General features: G+C 41.3%; 1 protein-coding gene and 1 long non-coding RNA gene across 2 annotated transcripts in view; both read left to right on the top strand.

Moving 5' to 3' along the window:
• Nucleotides 1-19,809, top strand: part of CDH12 (cadherin 12) — a 432,344-nt gene that overhangs the window by 208,191 nt on the left and 204,344 nt on the right. The window lies entirely within an intron of this gene.
• LOC148684742 (uncharacterized) lies at nt 6,137-7,362 on the top strand. Its single transcript, XR_015951671.1, has 2 exons — nt 6,137-6,533; nt 7,071-7,362. It is a non-coding gene; the product is annotated as an uncharacterized LOC148684742 (long non-coding RNA).

Below are 19,809 nucleotides of genomic sequence, written 5' to 3'. Positions count from 1 at the left end.
CTTGGCATCTGTGCAGAAGTGAGAGGCATCTGTTACCGGGCGGTAGAGTGATTGGAAGTGTCAACTTGCCAGCTGCAAAGTCAGGAAAGCTCTTTTAAAAAACAAATTTGAGCCAACATAATGGTTTAGCACACTTCGCCACAATGGGTGGGAGATTTGGCGCTCATTTCACACACATAAGGAGAATGTGTCACAGGACATAACTGGAATGCATCACAGAATAATATTGGAAAGACACTGTGATAGCATGTGGAAACCTCTGACTCCAGCAAGTCTCTGCTTGTGAGAGATTTTGGGTCTCACTGATGCCCTGGAAATGATTATTTGTAGTCTGCCTTTTTCTAATAAGGCTCCAAAGTAGGTAACAAATCTCTGTTCCTCACAGCTAGGGTGGTCACTTATGCACTCCACCTGTCACCTTGAACTGGAACGGGAAAGACTAAGGCAATCGATGAAAATCTTTGAATATGGGGCATTTCAGTGTGTGCTGCTGTTTGATTTTTGGTTTAACTTATGCAAAGGGCCACATAACAGAATTTGTTCCTTCTAAGACACACATAGAGGGACACTTCCCCCAACTTCCCAAGAAATAAGTTTCCAGAATTTTGGAGCCATGAGTGAGAAAGCCCTGCAACTTGTGCAGGACCACATAACACCGGTCCTGAGAGATCTACACTGGCTCCCAGTACACGTTTCCGAGCACAATTCAAAGTGTTGGTACTGACCTTTAAAGCCCTAAATGGCCTCGGTCCTGTATACCTGAAGGAGCATCTCCACCCCCATCATTCAGCCCAGACACGGAGATCCAGCACCGAGGGCCTTCTGGTGGTTCCCTCATTGCGAGAAGTGAGGTTACAGGGAACCAGACAGAGGGCCTTCTCGGTAGTGGCACCCACCCTGTAGAACGCCCTCCCAGCAGATGTCAAGGCAATAAGCAATTATTCTACTGTTAGAAGACAACTGAAGGCGGCCCTGTTTAGGGAAGTTTTTAATGTTTGATGCTGTACTGTTTTTAATATTCGGTTGGAAGCCACCGAGAGTGGCTGGGGAAACCCAGCCAGATTGGGGGGGGGGGGTTATAAATAAATTATTATTAGTTATTGTCAGCCTGACCTCAGAAGGAGATGCCACACTCAAGAGACTTTCTGGGCATATCTAAGATGGTTCTTGGCATCTGTCTGTCTCGAGAGATAATAGAGTACACCTCCAACAAAGTGACCTCCTGGGGGACCAAGCCTGAGCAGTGTGCATGGAGGTCTTCAGCTGCCCAAATGACAAGAGCTTGACCTCATTGATGTGGTCTAAAGGAAAGCATCCAAGATAGTGGGGAGGTTTATATGGGGGGGGCATTCTCTTAGGTAGGCAATGCCCCATTTGCCTATGGCTTTAAAGATCAAAACCAGCACCTTGAAATGGGTCCAGAAACAAGTACCGTAGACAATTAATGTGAAGCAGTTTGAGAACCAAGGGCTCTTCTGAGAATTGTATAAAAACTGGGGTGTACGCTCAGTACAGTTGGTGTTTGCAAACCATCTTTAAGAGGTGGCCCCACAGAGAAACTACTACAGTCCTCCAAAGATGATGTATTGCCAAGCATGAATGACAGTGTTTGCTTTCTGTTGAGTAGACTGCAGAGGGAACGATGGGCATAGTTGCTAGGTACCATAAAAAAGAAAGATGGAATTGAATATTGTGAGTGATTAGCAGATGCGCTGTCTTTCTTGGGTAGGAAAAATCTCTTTAAGTAGCATTCACTAAGATTTTGTAATACCGACTTCCTTTGGTTCTACATGTTTTTGGGGGAGGGGAGGGAGGGAGGGAGGGAGAGAGAGATTATGAATCACACAATTTCAATTGTTTAAAGCTATGAAATTCAGAGTGGGAGGGAGGGTTTTTTATGTCTCTGACAATTGAAACCAATCTTGGTAACTTCTGATATAGCCTTCCTCAATTGAGGATATTAATTGTATTGCAAACTTTATGGTGACATGCTTAATATTAATGTGTTATTAATATTTAATGAAAGAGCATAAACTTTACTGAAAGGTAATCAATTGGCAGCAAGGCTGGAAAAAGTGAACACTAATAGCAGAAGCAGGATTGCACTGAGCACTAATGCATTCACTTTTGACCTAGTTTTTATTATAGCTCTTTTGTCAGCAATTTTGCATGGTTTTGGCATTCTTGTTTTTTGTTTATTAGTTTACTCATAACGCAGAAAGTACAGGTTGCTTTTCTTTGGAAAATTATTTTAATTTATTAGATATTTTAAACAGTTCTTACAGTGTAAGGCAATGATTTAAAAATGCAATATTAAAACCTGTTAGACTGAATGACAGTCTAAATAATTGCATGGGTTGATATATAGTGGGATTCATCCAATTCTCTTGACATATGATGATGATGATGATGATGATGATGATGATAAAAATAATTTATTATTTATACCCCGCCCATCTGGCTGGGTTTCCCCAGCCACTCTGGGCAGCTTCCAACAAAACATTAAAATACAATAATCTATTAAATAGATTATTTATCTATTTAATAGATTATCTGAAGATAATAGAGTAATATTTAATAGAGTATCTGAAGAAGTATTTTAATAGAGTATTAAATATATTATTTATATTTAATACTCTATTAAATTTATATTATAATATATATATATATATATATATATATATATATATATATATATATATATATATATATAATATTATATAATATTATATATTATATTTATATTTTATAGTATTTTAATATATTTTACTAGAGTATCTGAAGAAGTGTGCATGCACACGAAAGCTCATACCAAAATAAAAACTTAGTTGGTCTTTAAGGTGCTACTGAAGGAATTTTTTTTATTTTACTATTAAACTTTAAAAGCTTCCCTAAACAGGGCTGCCTTCAGATGTCTCCTAAAAGTCTGGTAGTTGTTTTTCTCTTTGACATCTGGTGGGAGGGCGTTCTACAGGGCGGGTGCCACTACCGAGAAGGCCCTCTGCCTGGTTCCCTGTAACTTGGCTTCTCATAGCGAGGGAACCACCAGAAGGCCCTCGGCACTGGACCTCAGTGTTCGGGCAGAACGATGGGGGTGGAGACGCTCCTTCAGGTATACTGGACTGAGGCCATTTAGGGCTTTAAAGGTCAGCACCAACACTTTGAATTGTGCTCAGAAATGTATATATGGTGTCAATGGCCAGGCTAAAGAGGTGTTGCTGTTTTTAATTTGCATGCAATGCATGAATATGTTGATGCAATGCAATGGTATACGAGCTGGACTTTGAGCAGGGATGCAATCTGTGGGATAACCAGCCTCATATAACCAACATGCCTGACTCTGATTAATGCAAAAAGGCTTAGCTAGGTCACTCCCTCTTACCTGGGGAGAAAGATAAGCAAGGTAGCAAGGTCTCTCTCCCCCCCACACCTTTAGTCTACTTGAGAAGCTCAGTGTGTAATGAGGTCTGAGCTGGTTGCTCCAAGCTCAGACCACATGGTTCTTACAAGACTCTCTTGAGCTCCTGTACCAATAATTTAGAAAATTTTGCCGCTGTAGATAAACCATGTTTTACTGCCTGTGTTTCCTAACTACTGCATAGAAAACCACATGAACCTGACCTTTGAAGAGTTTGTAAGTAAACCAATTTTTATCTCAGCAAATGTGTGATATGAGAAGAGGGGAACTTTGGAAAAAACTTAAGTGATATTTTAGGTCTAACATCCTATATTTTCATGCTTTCTTTTGCTGCATATTTTGTTATTTTATATCTCTGCTGGGGTTCTCTCACCAAAGAGTACTTGCCCCAAATCTGGATGTTGGCATCCAGGGAATCCTTATTTTTATGGAAGCAATGTAGGTAACATAAATATTGATTTCTTTTAGAGATACAAACATTTATCCTTCAAATATATTTCCATTTTCCTGCATTTTAGCATATGCTTGAGATACTGATCTTCAAAAGTAGATACCTAATGCTTTTTTTTCTTTTTTGTAATGTAGATCTAAAGAATTACCTATAATATGTGTATCAACCCAAGCTGGAGTAACTGAGCTCCTTATTGCCAGTTCAAAACAGACAGCTATGCAAGTCTGAATCACTGTTGTGGATGACAGGCACAATTAGTTTAATTGTGAAATAGCTTGTGCAATTTAACTGTCACCTATTTATATATTTATTTATTTATTCAGAAATAATACTGTAACAAGTGTCTATTTGTTCAGTTCAATTCAACATTACTTGTTTTCTTTGCCTACCTTTGCTTTGAAAGTGCCATAACCCACCCACCCAAACTTCAAAGGTTTCCCTCAATAATGTGACACCACCACAAGAAGCAGACATCTGGCCTGTTGAATGGACAATATTAACTGACTCCACAATAGATGGATTTTATGTCATTGTGTAATTTATTTTATAGGGACGTGAGTGGCACTGTGGTCTAAACCACAGAGCCTAGGCCAGGCACCCCCAAATTTCGGCCCTCCAGATGTTTTGGACTACAATTCCCATCATCCCTGACCACTGGTCCTGTTAGCTAGGGATCATGGGAGTTGTAGGCCAAAACATCTGGTGGGCCGCAGTTTGGGGACTCCTGGCCTAGGGCCTGCCGATCAGTACATTGGCGGTTCGAGTCCCTGTGATGGGGTGAGCTCCCATTGTTTGGTCCCAGCTCCTGGCAACCTAGCAGTTCAGAAGCACATCAAAGTGCAAGCGGATAAATAGGTACCGCTCCCGCGGGAAGGTAAATGGGATTTCTGTGTGCTGCTCTGGTTTGCCAGAAGCGGCTTTGTCATGCTGGCCACATGACCTGCAAGCTGTACGCCGCCACGACTGAACCTAATAGCCAGGGGTCCCTTTACCTTTAATTTATTTTATTTAAACAAACAAAAAAACCACTGTTGCATCTCTTATCTTTTTAACTTTTTTTTAAAAAAATAAACTTGAAACTTCAAAAAGTACATAATTATATGTGCACTAAACATGGTGAGATGTAAATAAAAGAGAAAGAGAAACAGAACCCGTGTAGATCGGAAAATAAAGGTGTGCATGTGGGGGGGGGGGGAGAAACCCAAAACTGTATATTTTGCAAGGTTGCTATTGTGCTTCACCAGATCTTAACCTATTGCAGTATGTATAAGAATGAATTCCAAATATTATTGAATTTGTCCATGGCAGGTCTGTATTTATATGCAAGTTGTTCATATGTTGCAAGTTTGTGTAAGTTTTCAATCCAATTGTAAATCATTTTTAACTTATTAAATAAAATGTATCATTAGCAGCCTCGGGCATTAAAATTGGGGGGGAAAACAAGAGATGTGTGTTTTAACAAATAACATACACAAATGTGCCTGTTTGTGGGGGAGCAAAAAAATTGTTGCCTCTCCAGTTTCCTTCAGCTCAACTTTGCACCCCCACTTCCCAGCCCCACTGGGTTATTTGACTTTTGCTTTTTCTATTAATAGGGTTTGTGTTACTTGGGGTGGAACATTGAGAAATGTCCCTTCATGTAAGATGTTTCTCCCTTGTAAAGGTTCAAGTGATAGGGTTGCATCTAGAGGTGGCTTTGCACTAGCAGAAGCATGAGGCACCCCTATTTTCACCCATCTCTCTTGTCAACATCAGCCCTCTGTGCCATATCCAGCACTCCGGCAGATAATTTCTCAGTCTTCAGAACTACCGGCAGCTCCTGGAAGTTACAGTAAGGCTGCACTAGATGTTGTTGTTGTTGTTGTTGTTGTTGTTGTTGTTGTTGTTGTTGTTGTTGTTGTTGTTATTCATTCCATTTCTATACCACTTTAAATTTTAAGAAAAAAAATCAAGTGGTTTGCAACCTACATAAAAATATCAAATCAAATAATCCAAAATGAAAAAAGTACAGAAGACAGACAAATATTTATACATTCAAAGCATCATAATTAACTGGGAACTAAAAGATTATCTTAAACATTTCCAAATAAAACATTGCAAGGGAAGTCATTTAAATGCCCATGTAAAACAGCATAATTGGCATGCAAATGAATATTATCATGGGCATAGAGCGTACAGTATCTGTTGCTGCCAATCCTGTCAATGGTGGTTCATGGCGGGCAATGGCTGTGGAAGTTCAGGCTAAAGGACCTGGGACTCCGGTTCCGGTTTCCGCCTGCAGGAATGGCGGACCTGTTTTCCATCTCTCTGACCTTCGTAAGGATTTGGCGGTTGCTAGGGGAGTAAATGGCAACCCCCTACCCTCTCCGGGGGTTACGGAGAGGGGCCGCTGGCCCGCGATGCCCCCAGACCCACTCCGACTGTTTTTGGAGTGGGGGGAGCTTGGGCTGAGCACTTACGTGGGCCAGGACTCCCGGACGCTAATCTGCATGGCGGGGATTTCCATGGTTAAAGAAGATAATTAGGCTTAAATCTATGGACATACTTCAGAAGGAGGGGAAGAAGCGCTGTTTACTGCTGAGAAATTTATGCTGCTGAGGGAGAGGAGTCAAAGATTGTACAGCATCTGGAAGAAGGATTGATGGGGACGGAGCGATAAGGGAAGTGAGTTTTTATTTTTTTTCCTTCATATTGTTGCCTCGTACCTTCCCGGACGCGATGCCCTGGCTTGTTTGGAGTGAAAGAGAAGCAAAAGACTGTGTGAGTTGAACTTTATAACTGTTGTTACTGAGCATATTTTTTAAAGATGTGGAGTTGCCGATGAGAAAAGCCCCCCCCCCTAGTCGGACGGAAGGAGTTCTGGACGCGTTCGGAGGATTTATGAGCTGTGACGCACTTTAAATTGGAGCAGCGACCTGAAGCTAAGTTCAGCTATAGGGCAAGGAGATCCATTAATTTACCAAGAGTTTATGGTTTGATGTTTGGGTCTCCTGCCTGGAAAAGCTGTAAATTCTATAATGATCGTAAATCTTCATGGCTATGAGAGAAAACGAAAGTGATTTGAGCTTTTTAAGATGGCGCTGCTTCGTGCTGCTTCGACGCAACAGGGAGCTCCATTAAGAAGATTTATGGGGAGGCTGGATTGATTAACTCACACAGGAGAAAGAACATCTGTGAAACTTTGTTTGATATTTATCTCAGCAGCTGGGAAACAATCGGATGAAAGTGGAAAACATCTATGTGACTGTAAGGGGAAGATCTGGATTATTATGAACTTGGAGGACGATTTGAACTTTAGAAAAAAGACGGCAGTGGACAGTTGCGAGGAATTCCCAATTTCTTGAAGCATGGGAACCCAAATAAAAAATTCTTTAGATGATTTGGCATAACATTCGGTTTGATTGATATATATATATGTATAATTTGAAATATTGAATGTGATATAATTGGTTTTAATTGGAAAATTAATAAAAATATTTTTTTTTAAAAAAAAGGACCTGGGACTCCACCAAGAGACAACCAAAGATGGGTCTCTGGCCTTTATAGCAGCATCAGCTTTTGCAGCTGGAGTCAGTCAGTGTCCTCCCCTCCCTGGCCAGATGGGGCAAGGCCTGCAAGGCAAGGAACAAGTGTTCCAAAGCTCGCGGCCAAATCAGCAAAATATCTGGTACCCTGTCTTGAAGAAGCTGAAGCAGTTCAACCATTGGATAGAGCCCTTGCAAAACCACCTCACCATAGCTGGCCCAAGACATTTTGCCACGGTTCAAAGGACATGATGGTGCCCCCCCCTTCCATGTTCAGAAAGTGACTGGACTGAGAGCTGACTCAAACTTCAATGCTGGCAACAGGATAGCAGTGTTCCCTGCTACACCTGATGGCAGACGGCTAGTTTAGAGAGGAACAGTGCTACTGCCACTCCTCAGCTTTTGCCATCCGAAGCAGTTACTTCCCTTCGCACAATAGTCACACCAGCCACACAGTTCTCTAGAAATGAATTCATGTTCTGGAGCTGAACATGATGTAATGGAAACTGAATTTTCACATCTGGTTGTGAAATCCTCTACTCTCTTACTTGAAATGTAAGGCCCATTGCAACTTACTCCTAGATAAGCAGACATAGGATTCTTCCCAGAAAGTGGGAAGGTTTTTTTTGTTTTTTGTTTTTTGCTATGCAGAGTCTCTTTTGTAAAGAGAATATCAAGCAGATTCATTGTGAACTTTAGTACTGATGGCAAACTAAAGCACAGACCACACAGAGGGATTGTGGGGTAATGAAGAAAGCACTCCATAACTCTCAGCAGTGATCACTGAGCCATCGTACTTACATCCATGTGACGAACACTAGCAAAGACCCAAAGACTTTCACCTCTGAACTCCACACACTTTGCTTGATGAGTAAAGCTGGTGGATAAAATGTTCAGTACAGCTATTAAAGATTTTGTCCCATTGTCTCATAGTGGTTGAAGCTGTAAGTCACCTGCAAAATTGCTCGCCGTTTTAAATCAACCAGACAATAGGAACGGCCCATGTATACTTTTACTAAACAACTTACCAATTCAAGTGGGCTGCCTGAGCTGCAAGATGTGAACTCTGAAGTGATAAAGCATAGCATTGCTTCGGTAAAATGGAATAAGAAATCATCTTGACAGAGCCTAGATCTTGGTCTGGGCTGCTGAGTGTACTTTTCTCCCCTCCCCCTTCCCTTTCAAGGTCGATGTTCCCTATTTCATGTGGAGTACATCTTGTATGACAGCACGGGAAGAAAAGCGGGCAGGCTGGGTTAATGCATCTGGGGTCAAAATGGACTCACAAATGAAGGAAGGCAGCACCCATGAGAAATGGGACTGACACCCGGGCAGTAAAAGTGATTGGTGATTAAACCTCAGCTGCCTGGAGTGCATACAAAAGTCACGGGTGTGTATGTGCTTGTGCACAGATTAAACAAGATTTTTATTTATTTATTTAATGGGATTATATTTGCTTGACAAAACCTCTACAGAATCTTCTGCACATACATCCCTCCTTGAAGCAGCATGGTCCCTCCTCTTCCTTTTCCAACAATTTTGCAAGGTTGATTAGTCTGAGGAGTAGTGATTGGTCCAAAGCCATTCAGGTAATTTTACGCTGAATGAGAGTTTGAATCCTTGCCTGTCAAGTGTGACAACCCTATCCAGTATCCCTCACTGGTGCTTTATTTAATTCATGAAAATGAATGCTTTTAAGAGAGTTTGTTTGTTTGGATGGATTTTGGAGGAAACATTTAAATACATGCAAAACTTCTTTTCATTGCAAACTTACTATGCTACAATATGGGAGCAATCCTTTGTACAAGAAGCTGACATAAAGCTCACCGGTTTAAATTAAGCTGGTTTAAAAATACACCAGCTGCAAGCCCACAGTCAACAATGTGGCTGTTGCTGTTTGAGCCTGGTAGATGGAAAACAAGCCTTTAAAATGCTGGGTTGCTGGAATATTCCCTGAACCATAGTAGTATCCAACCCTTTCCCCCAATAAGTGACTTCAGGTTTCACCCTGGCCTGCCAAGTACCACCTGTGAGGAAGGATAGGTGATAATTTCTATTCAATTAGCATGTCAAGCCAAGCCTGTCTAATTCACTGTAGATCTGAAAGAGACCAGGAAGGTCATCTACCCCAACCTCTTGCAATGCAGGAATCTTTTGCCCAATGTGGGGCTTGAACCCCCGGCCTTGAGATTAAGACTCCCATGCTCTACCGACTGAACTGTCTTAAAAATTCACGCATATCAGAATTTTGCAATGCAATTCTCCAGCCAAGTGGTGTGTACATAAATGAATATATTGGGGTGAAGTGTGCATACATATGCATGTCTCTCTGTGTGAAAGAAAACAACATTAAAATGCATTTTTGGGAGGAATCACTTTGCAAAAATGTGTATATTAAAAAAATGTATAGTAAAATGTGCATATTAGACAAAATTGCATTAAAGTGCTGAGGAATTTTCATGTGGACTTTTAAAAGAAAAATCAAACTAATGTGGAAAACTAAAGTTAAAGCTCTTTCTATAGTTGGCCTCATTGCCTTCCACCACAGCAGTGCCAATGAGTACCAGCCTCCACTGATTAGTGGCTAGATCAAGACCTACCTTAATATATATTTTTGAACCTGGTTGAGTCTGAGGCCATAAGGATCTGCCTGCCTCTGTTGCAGAACCTTTGCTTGGATTCATCATCTGTTCACAGAAATTTCTGAATGTTGTGCTCTTTGGTTGCCTGCTCTAAAGCATATTGCCTTTGCTGCAAACTTGATAAACCCAAAGGGGGCTGACTTCCAACATTCCTGCTTTTGCCATGAATGTTTATTAAACTAGTTGAAATCACATCTCTCCAAAAACTGGACATGGCTGTGCTGTATCTCACAGAAGAACAGAAGTGATTTGGGGCTGATTTGAGCATCACCTATATTTCGGAGTATGGCAGCTGAAGAAACAAATGATGGAAGAGTTGTTATACCTCTGCATGTCTTCTCATAATGCATAGATGTAGAGAACCATTTGCTCAATGATAAATTTACGATGGTGAATCTATAGTCCAATCTGGTGTCCTCCAGATGTTTGGGACTACAACTCCCATCAGCCCCAATCAGCTTTTAATAAGGAGGAGCATTGAATCATGCACTCTTTGGGCTGCCATTTGTAGTCTTAAGTGGCAGAACCCAGGAACACTTTTCTGCCATTTTATGTGCTGTATGTGTGGACTGGTGGGCATACAATCATGAGGGGTATTAGCTATCTGCACCATCCATTTATGGGTAAGGATTTCACAATGGCCCTGATTCCCTGGCTAGACAGGTTATTTTTTGCCTGTATTCACTCATGATTTGATGTTAACGAGCGACATTGATCATCTCACCCACAGCCTGATCTGATCACTCCAGAATTCATTTTAGTACTTTAGCCGGTGGTTTTAAACCAGTTCCTGACATCTTTGGTTAAAAGGTTCAGATAGTAAGTGATGCGAAAGACCCTCTGCTGGACACAACTCATAAAGTTGCAGTCAATCAGAATAGACAGTAGATGGACCAAAAGTTTGATTCAATAGAAAGTAACTCCATATGTTCAGCCTGATAGCTTATTGCAATCCCCTTGATTCATTTCCTAACTTGACTATAATAGGATAAGCCAATTAACCGTGTGTGTGTGTGTGTGTGTGTGTGTGTGTGTGTGTGTGTGTGCATTCTTACTTTCAGAGGAAGTTCTACATATCACGTTTCAGTTTTTTTAAAAAAAAATGAAGCCTGGAGACCATTTAATGAGTGTATTTTTAATCTCCTTAGAGACTTGTTCTGCCAGGTTGTCATTGCTGAACTTTAGTTACTAGAAAGCATCTGGCAGCTGTTTGAAAGGAGGTCAACAGCTGAAAAGTTAAAGGCCTATCAGTTTTGGAAGTGAACATGTGGGCAAGTTCCCCTCCCACCTGTTTGGGTAAATACCATACAAAGAAAGGTCGTATTCTGCCCCACCTTTTAAAAAATGAGATGAGAAATGTCATGGAAAGCTGTAAGTTAATTAAAGGCTTTTCTTCAGTGGTGGCACGAGGCACTTGTTTTCACCTAGAAGACCTGTGACTATAGTACAAAAGCAGATGTTTGAAGGAAGAAATAATTTTAAATGGCAATTCGAAAACCAGAATCCTGTTTATGTACTGGTTATAGTTTTGGCAGAATCATACTCCTATGCCTTGAGCACAACATTTAGCTTTGATCCAGAAATTAAATCAGCAGCCTAGCACTATTGACTTCCATGTCCCATTAACAAGCATAGGATTAAGCATGTTCAAGTGACAATGAATTATTTAAAGTAGCTTGAAAGAACACACTTTCCATTTTATAGTTTAAACCCTCCTCCCTCCTTTCTTTAAAGCATCAGCCTGCAGTTGGAGTCCAATGGACCCCTTTGAAGTCCTACCTGAAAATAAAGTACACAATTTATTTCAAAACAACTCCAGTTTAACATGCAAAAACAGATTTAATTGGATACACATTCCAAAAATATAGCCAAACACAGAAGTCACTGGAGGACACTGGACCTCACAATGTTCATTTAAATTTCTCATGGAAATTCCACATGGATGTTTTGGGGGAGAAAGCAGAAGAAATGCCTTGGTGGAATACTGGTCTTAAAGTAAATAATGGAAGGAATCTGATATACCCCCAATAGCCTCATAGGGACCCTATGACGCTATTGAGGTATATCAGATTCATTCCATTATTTACTTTAAGACCAGCAAAAAATAGCACTATGAATAAGAAACCAGTGTTGCAAATTTGCACAGTAGGTAGCATCCTAAAAGAGCTCAAATAACTATTTAGACCCCACTGGTGCCCCCATTAACTTCCAGGTTCTGAACCAAGCATGCAAACGGAACAGCTTTGTTCATTTCAGTAGCCTGGATGCATTTGGGGGGGGGGGTGCAGATTAATTCTTTTCAATGTTGTGTATAACCATGGATTCTGGGGGTCCTCTTTGGGGCCTCACTGATTTGACTGAAGAAATTTAAGGGTTATTTATTGAATGAATGTGTCAGTTTTGACACTTGGATCATTTCCACCTGAACTCTGATCTTTTGGAACATCAAAAGGACCATATCATATCAGAGCTTTGCTGATTGCCTTAATATGGTTTCTGCCACAAATGGAAGTTGAGGGAGACATCAGAGTCCTCAAACTGTTACCCCCCCACCTCTTTATAGCATCAGATATATTGATTTCTCCTTAACCATTAAACAAGTAGCAAGAAGCGGGTGACAGGGGAGGAGTGGAAGGGGGGATATGTAACAGGCAGATATTGTATTCCAAGGACTTGTACATTAATGGATTGAGATTTCCTGGGGAAATATTGTATGTTTACATTGTCTCTCGGCCAAGTGATTGATCTTTTCTATAAAGAGGTGAGGCCCTAAATAGCTACTATTGGGTTTTTTTGTGTGTTTTTCTTCTATTCAGAGACACTTGATGTTTTAGTCTTTTATTAATCTGGGGCTCCCTGCTCTCCCAGGAGATTCAGACACACTAGATCATCTGAGCTGTTCGACAAGATCCATTTTAGGCTTTATCCCCCCCCCCTTTACTTTAGATTCTCTCTAGGCTTTTGTGGTGGAAGATCCTTGCTCCCAAAAGTGTGGTAAAAATTAAAGGGTTCAGGAACTCAGACCGGACCAAATTTCATGAAATCATACACAGATTTTACTAAAACAAAATTCTACAAGAGAGAAAAACTCCAAAAAATTACACAGATTAAAATAGCCCAGAAGGTAAGAAAACAACAAACACTAAGTTATCCAGCTAATTAACATAAATCTCTGAGCAATGGAACAAGATGCTGTCAAAAAGCCAAATGGGCCCTGACCTCGGCTCATTATTTCTGAGGTTCTAACCCATTTCCATAAACCAGTCTTTTAGGGGCGATGTCACCACAGCATTAATTTGCTGTTTTACTTCCCTATTAGATTACATAGATTACATAAAAGCAGAACTCCACAACAACCTCCATAATTATTTCTCCTTCTGCAGAAACTGAGTGTGACTTATGTGAACTAGGCCTGCTTCCAAATTCTAATGTGAATTCTCAGAGAGAGATGCATTCATGTCCAGGTGTGATGACTGATGAGTCTCATAACATTTCCAGTGAATAAATAGGTGCTCCTACATTATAAAACAGTACATTGTGAGGGAGCCAGGGCAGATTCATGCTGTGCCCATATTGGATCAAATGGTCCAATGGAGACAAAATTAGATTCTGTGGCATGTTTGACCATGAGTTCTGGAGAAGAACATTTGCTCTCCTCTTGAAGACCTTGAAACCCTGCTCATTGGGGGGGGGGTGAACATAGAGGAATGTGTAACATAAAAAGAGGAGTGTGATCTCTTACATACATAAGAAGTGATGCATTAGTTTGTTGGGCATCATATTTCTTTATGGAAAGAGGGTGGGATTGAGTCCCAAGAGCCATTCTCTATTGCATCTATTTATAAGATGATGCAATCCATCAGTCACAGGTTTTGTATACTACTTAATGACTTCCAGTGATGGATTGTCTTTGGCAGTGGCTAATTGCACTTGAATGCAGGCTACCAAAATAGTTTGCAGATGATCCCATCACAGGAGAATATTTCAAATATCATAGAGTAGCTACCTTTTTGTAAGACATTTCTGTTTTATTAAACAATGCTTGTTTCCCTTACGGTCAATAATTTCTTGCCATCTTCCTCCATTCCCTTCCCCATCTACATTTACTTAAAATACACATATTTCCTTAGTATGGGGACTAAAAACCTTGAACTTTGTTAAATCCTTTCAAGCTCCCTAAAAAGGTAAAGGTAAAGGACACCTGACAGTCGCAAACGACTCTGGGATTGCAGCGCTCATCTCGCTTTACTGGCCGAGGGAGCTAATGTTTGTCCGCAGACAGTTTTTTTATGGGTCATGTGGCCAGCATGACTAAGCTGCTTCTGGCGAAACCAGAGCAGCACATGGAAACGCCGTTTACCTTCCCACCGGAGCGGTACCTATCTACTTGCACTTTGAAGTGCTTTCGACCTGTTAGGTTGGCAGAACTTGGGACAGAGCAATGGGAGCTCACCCTGTTGCAGGGATTCGAACAGCTGACCTTCCAATCAGCAAGCCCTAGGCTCAGTGGTTTAGACCACAGCACCACCCGCATCCCTCAAACTCCCTACTCATCCATAAAATAACGGTCCTTCAAAAGTTACCCAATGCACATGGTAGAATTTGGCACAATGAACACCCATTTAGCACTCAAAGGGTAATTATGTAATTGAGATTGGCAGGCAACACACTTCAGATTGCTTACTTTTATGCTCATAGAAGTAGCCTAATTGTTTTTGTTTAATAAATTCAATAAATAAATAAATATAAATAAAATAAAAAGACAGGAGTGCCTGGCGTGCTATGGTCCATGGGGTCACGAAGAGTCGGACACGACTAAACGACTAAACAACAAAAAATAAAAATAAAAACCCATGTCCGAGGTAAATGTCTGAAGTGGGTCTCTGTCAACAAAGGAACGCTTCATTTGCAGGAAATCTAGTGACCCTTTACTCATAACTGGAGTGTACTGTTCATTTTAATATCAAGCTTGCTGGTCACTTGATTTTTCTGCAAGTGGTGCGTTTGTTTCTGATATAAAGCTGTAGGTGGTGCGCATAAATTTTAAAAACAAATAAAATATTATCTTTGTTGCAGCCGGCTTCAGGAATGCCTCATTTTAATACCTTCATAACTCAGGGAAATTGTTTGTAACGTTAACATTTTAATTGTTATTTTTTATTTATTTTTTTAGTATCATCAGCCTGCTAAAGCTGTTTGGCTTTGCAATCCAATTGTTTTCCTATCTCCCCCCACTCTGTAATATATTCTGCAATATTTGTTAAGCACGCTAGCACAACTAAATAGCTTAAAGCAGCTTTCTTTATTACATTGCATCAGCTGCAGTGTGAATCTCAGTATTGACTTTACATAAAATATTTTCACATAAAGTCAGCAGCATAATATGCTGTCAGCTTTATTTATTTATTTTAAGATTCATGTCTAAGAAATTGAAAAAATGATACTTGCACGTAGGCTTGCATTTTTCTACTCCTCCCAAAAAGTCATGGCCTTGACCGAGAAAAAACAAATGTGTTGAGAACTTTGCAAAGTGCAACTAAAGAGGTCTAAGGGTGAAATCCTATAGCAAGATCTCCTGGGATGAGAGGTGTTAGAGCCAGTGGATCTATCCCTGAACTGGAAGGTTCCCTGGACACCTGAGCTACACCAGTGTAACTCCCTATCCTTGGCTCAATGGGAGATATGTTGGCACACTTCCCCTATTGAGACCGAGCTATTGTGACCGTGCTGGATTTTAAGACAGCATAAGTCCTGAATCAGATGAGTTCTGGACACATGGAGGGGGCAGGACTAGAGAGGGAGGGGACCTAGTGTGGAAACTAAGCCCATTCAGCTCAATCAAATGAAATGGCAACCCAGCATAAGTTAAGGCAGGCATCCCCAAACATTGGCCCTCCAGATGTTTTGGACTACATTTCCCATCTTCCCCGACCACTGGTCCTGTTAGCTAGGGATCATGGGGGTTGTAGGCCAAAACATCTGGAGGGCCACAGTTTGGGGATGCCTGATCTAGAGGATTCCTTTAAAAACAAACTGCAAACATTCTTTGTATATACAGTATGTGAACTTATAAAGGACCCCTGGATGGTTAAGTCCAGTCAAAGGTGACTATGGGGTTGGAGCGTCTCATCTTGCTTTCAGGCCAAGGGAGCCAGCGTTTGTCCACAGACAGCTTTCTGGGTCATGTGGCCAGTAGGACTGAACCATTTCTGGCACAACGGAACACTGTGACTGAAACCAGAGCACATGAAAATGCCGTTTACCTTCCCACCACAGTGGTACCTATTTATCTACTTGTACTTTTGTGCTTTCGAACAGCTAGGTTGGCAGGACCTGGGACAGAGCAACTGGAGCCCACTCCATCATGAGGATTTGAACTGCTGGCCTTCCAATCAGCAAGCCCAAGAGGTTCATTGCTTTAGACCACAGCACCACCCGTGTCCCTTTAACTGGGCAAGTAGGGTGGTGTAACTCAAACACTGTTTTAAAAGCTTGTTTTCATGCTGCCTAAACCAGCCATGGCCCTGCTCCAATATTGAGTCTGCCTAGTTTGCTGTGACTCAGCTTAACTTTACATCGGCTTCTTGTGTGTAGGCTTGACCTCTTCGTGAGCTGTGCACTTTCCTCTGAAAGCCATTTGATCTTGGATGTGCCTTCAGCCACCTCACCCAGACTCTGCCTGCAAATACAGATCTGCTAAAATTCCTTTAGATAATAAAAACGCCACTGAAAATGTGGACCAACGACTGCATTTATTTCATTGTTGTGGCCATTGGCAGTATAAAATTGTACACTTGTGCATCCACACATGTTTTTGTTTTGTTTTTGTTTTTTTTAAAAAATGGAAATACATGTCAGATGCAGATGGGGAAGACTTGAGAAGCTGCAATTCACATTTAGCAAAAACATTCTTCCTCTTGTGATTCCTCTTGCTCTGGGTCTGGTGGGGTGGGGTGGCTGAGTGTGGAATAGAAATCCTGCTGTATAAAACACCAAATCCTTTCGCTTTAACATTGCAGTGGCTGATCTATGAATCTGCTTTTAAAAAAATCATTTCCCAGGGAAAAATAAAAACACCTTGGTGAAGCTGGCTACATAAAAGATACCACCCTGCCTACCAGGTATCTCCCATTTTATGAGACTAATGCTGTGAACCTCTATACAGCCAGATTATATAGTATCATTTTATTGGTTGCTTTATAGGGAACGGCTATAGTGACAGTCAAGAGTTCATGAATGTTTCCTTTAGCTTTCATTTCACTGCATTACATACCAATGGTTTTTTTTAAGGAAGGAAGGAAGGAAGGAAGGAAGGAAGGAAGGAAGGAAGGAAGGAAGGAAGGAAGGAAGGTTGGTTTGTGGCTGTTACAGTTTTGCACATACTCTGTGCCCCAACACTCTTCCTAATGCTTTATATCCACTGCTCAATAAAAGCAGACGGTAAAGTTTTCCTGGACTGTACAATTTCAGTCACAGGGGCAGAGTGATATTTAATAAATTCTACCCACAAAAAACATCTACAAAGTAGAATTCAGTTTGCCTTTCTTGATGCAGAATTGTATCCAGTGCTTCCCCCCCCAAAAAAACCCCCAATGTTTAAGGGTACTCTCATTATGACTCAGGAAAATCACCATTTTATAGTTCAAATTGGGGAAAATAAATACAGTAAATGGACACAAGTACAAAGAATATGCATTACCTCATATTACACAGCCGACAGCCAAACTTCCAATCAGTAAAACACCACACATCCACATTCCACACTGTTTCACACATTAAATGCTTCCTTCCGTCTGAGACTCAAGAAACACCATGACAGGAAATGAGGCCGCCATTGGAGGTAGCAACAGAACTGACGATTCACCGTGCTAGAGAAGAAACTATTTTTTAAAATAGTTTCTTCTCTCTTTAGATTCACAAAATGTTTGGGGGTATGCGTACCCCTACGCCCCCCCCCAGAAAAAAGCACCAGTTATATCTAATTACTCCTAGCCATTTAATTCAATGAAGATGACACAACTAACTTAAGTCTATTAATTTTAGTGGGTCGACTCTGAGTAAAACTAAGTTAGAATAGAGCAGGTGTGTCCAACAGGTAGATTGTGATCTACTGGTAGATTGTGGGGATCTGTGGTAGGTCACAGTAGCTCACACACACACCACTCCAAAAAAAAAAAGCTTTGGTAGATCACTGCCAGTTTTTTAAATAGTGGGAGTAGATCTCAATTTCTTGAAAGTTGGACATGCCTGGAATATAGAATCAAAGAATGGTACAGTTGGAAGATACTTTGAGGGTCATTTAGTCCAACCCCTTGCAATATGGGAATCTCAACAATGGCATCCATGACAAATAGCCTTCTAACCTCTGCTTAAAAACCTCCAGTGAAGCAGATTTCAACACCTTCCGAGGAAGCCCATTTTGTTATCAAACGGAAAGTTCTTTCTGTCGTATAATCAGAATCTCATTTCTTGTATATTCAAATAAACACACACAGAACACTTTTAAAACCACTTTCCAGAAAAGTGTAAGAAGATGCTTTTTATTCATTTTGTAAAATATTGATGTAACTCAAAAAAAAAAAAAAGTTAAAGGAAGTTGTGGGAGGCTCCAGCAATTGATTCATCTTGGTGAGTTGAGAGAAGCAGGTGAAAGTAGCCAAAAGTAAAAGCGTCTACTCTACTTTTAACATTATGGGGATGCCGTAGAGTCCTCTCCACATATATGTCTTGACAGAACAAATGAAAAGGATTGTTGAACCATGAAGGATAGGCTTGCCTGTGGGTTTGACTGGTGTGGGACCTAGATTTCCTCCACATTTTTTGGGGGGGGGGAGCTCTGGCCCAATCAGGGCCCTCTGTCATGTGGAGAAGCTTTATGTGTATATTATTATTATTATTATTATTATTATTATTATTATTATTATATTATTATTATTATTATTATTATTATTATTATTATTATTATTTATACTGTACCCCGCCCATCTGGCTGGGTTTCACCAGCCACTCTGGATGGTTTTCAACAGAAATATTAGAATACACTAATTTCTTAAAGATTAAAAGCTTCCCTAAACAGGGCTGCCTTCAGATGTCCTCTAAAAGTCTGGTAGTTATTTTTTCTTTTTGACATCTGGTGGGAGGGCGTTCCACATCTCCTTCATATGTCTACCAAACATATAGATGGGGGAGATGAGGCTAGAGCATTTAAAGGCAAAGATACCTAATTCACACTTTTGTAAAGAGTACAGTGGTACCTCTGGTCAAGAGCTTAATTCGTTCCAGATGTCCATTCTTAACCTGAAACTGTTCATAGCCTGAGGTACCACTTTAGCTAATGGGGCCTCCCGCTGCCACCGCACCAACCAGGGCCAGCTCGTCGTAGACCCCCGGTGGTGCAGGGCACCATGGTGCCGGCCCGCCAGGAGGGCGCCGCGAGCTGCGCCCGCCCGCTGGCTGGCCGGTCCGCTGCGCAGCTGGGAAACGGGACGGGAGGGCGCCGGAGAGATCGCACTGTGCCTGCCCGCCCGCCCGCCGCACAGCAGCGCCACGCCCACCCGCCCACCGTGCTGGGAAACGGGGCAGAAGGGCGCCAGAGAGATCCGGCGCACCATGGCGACAGGGGCGCTTAAGACGGCGATGGCACCAACGCCACACGATTTCTGTTCTCATCCTGAAGTGAAGCTCTTAACCCGAGGTACTACTTCCGGGTTAGCGGAGTCTGTAACCCGAAGCATTTGTAACCCGAGGTACCACTGTACCTAAAGCAAAGCACCA

Source organism: Zootoca vivipara, chromosome 8 (genome assembly GCF_965207765.1).
Source record: "Zootoca vivipara chromosome 8, rZooViv2.hap1.1, whole genome shotgun sequence".
NCBI lineage: Eukaryota > Metazoa > Chordata > Lepidosauria > Squamata > Lacertidae > Zootoca > Zootoca vivipara.
Note: the sequence above shows the minus strand (reverse complement) of the source record. Positions and strands in the feature narration are given on the sequence as shown.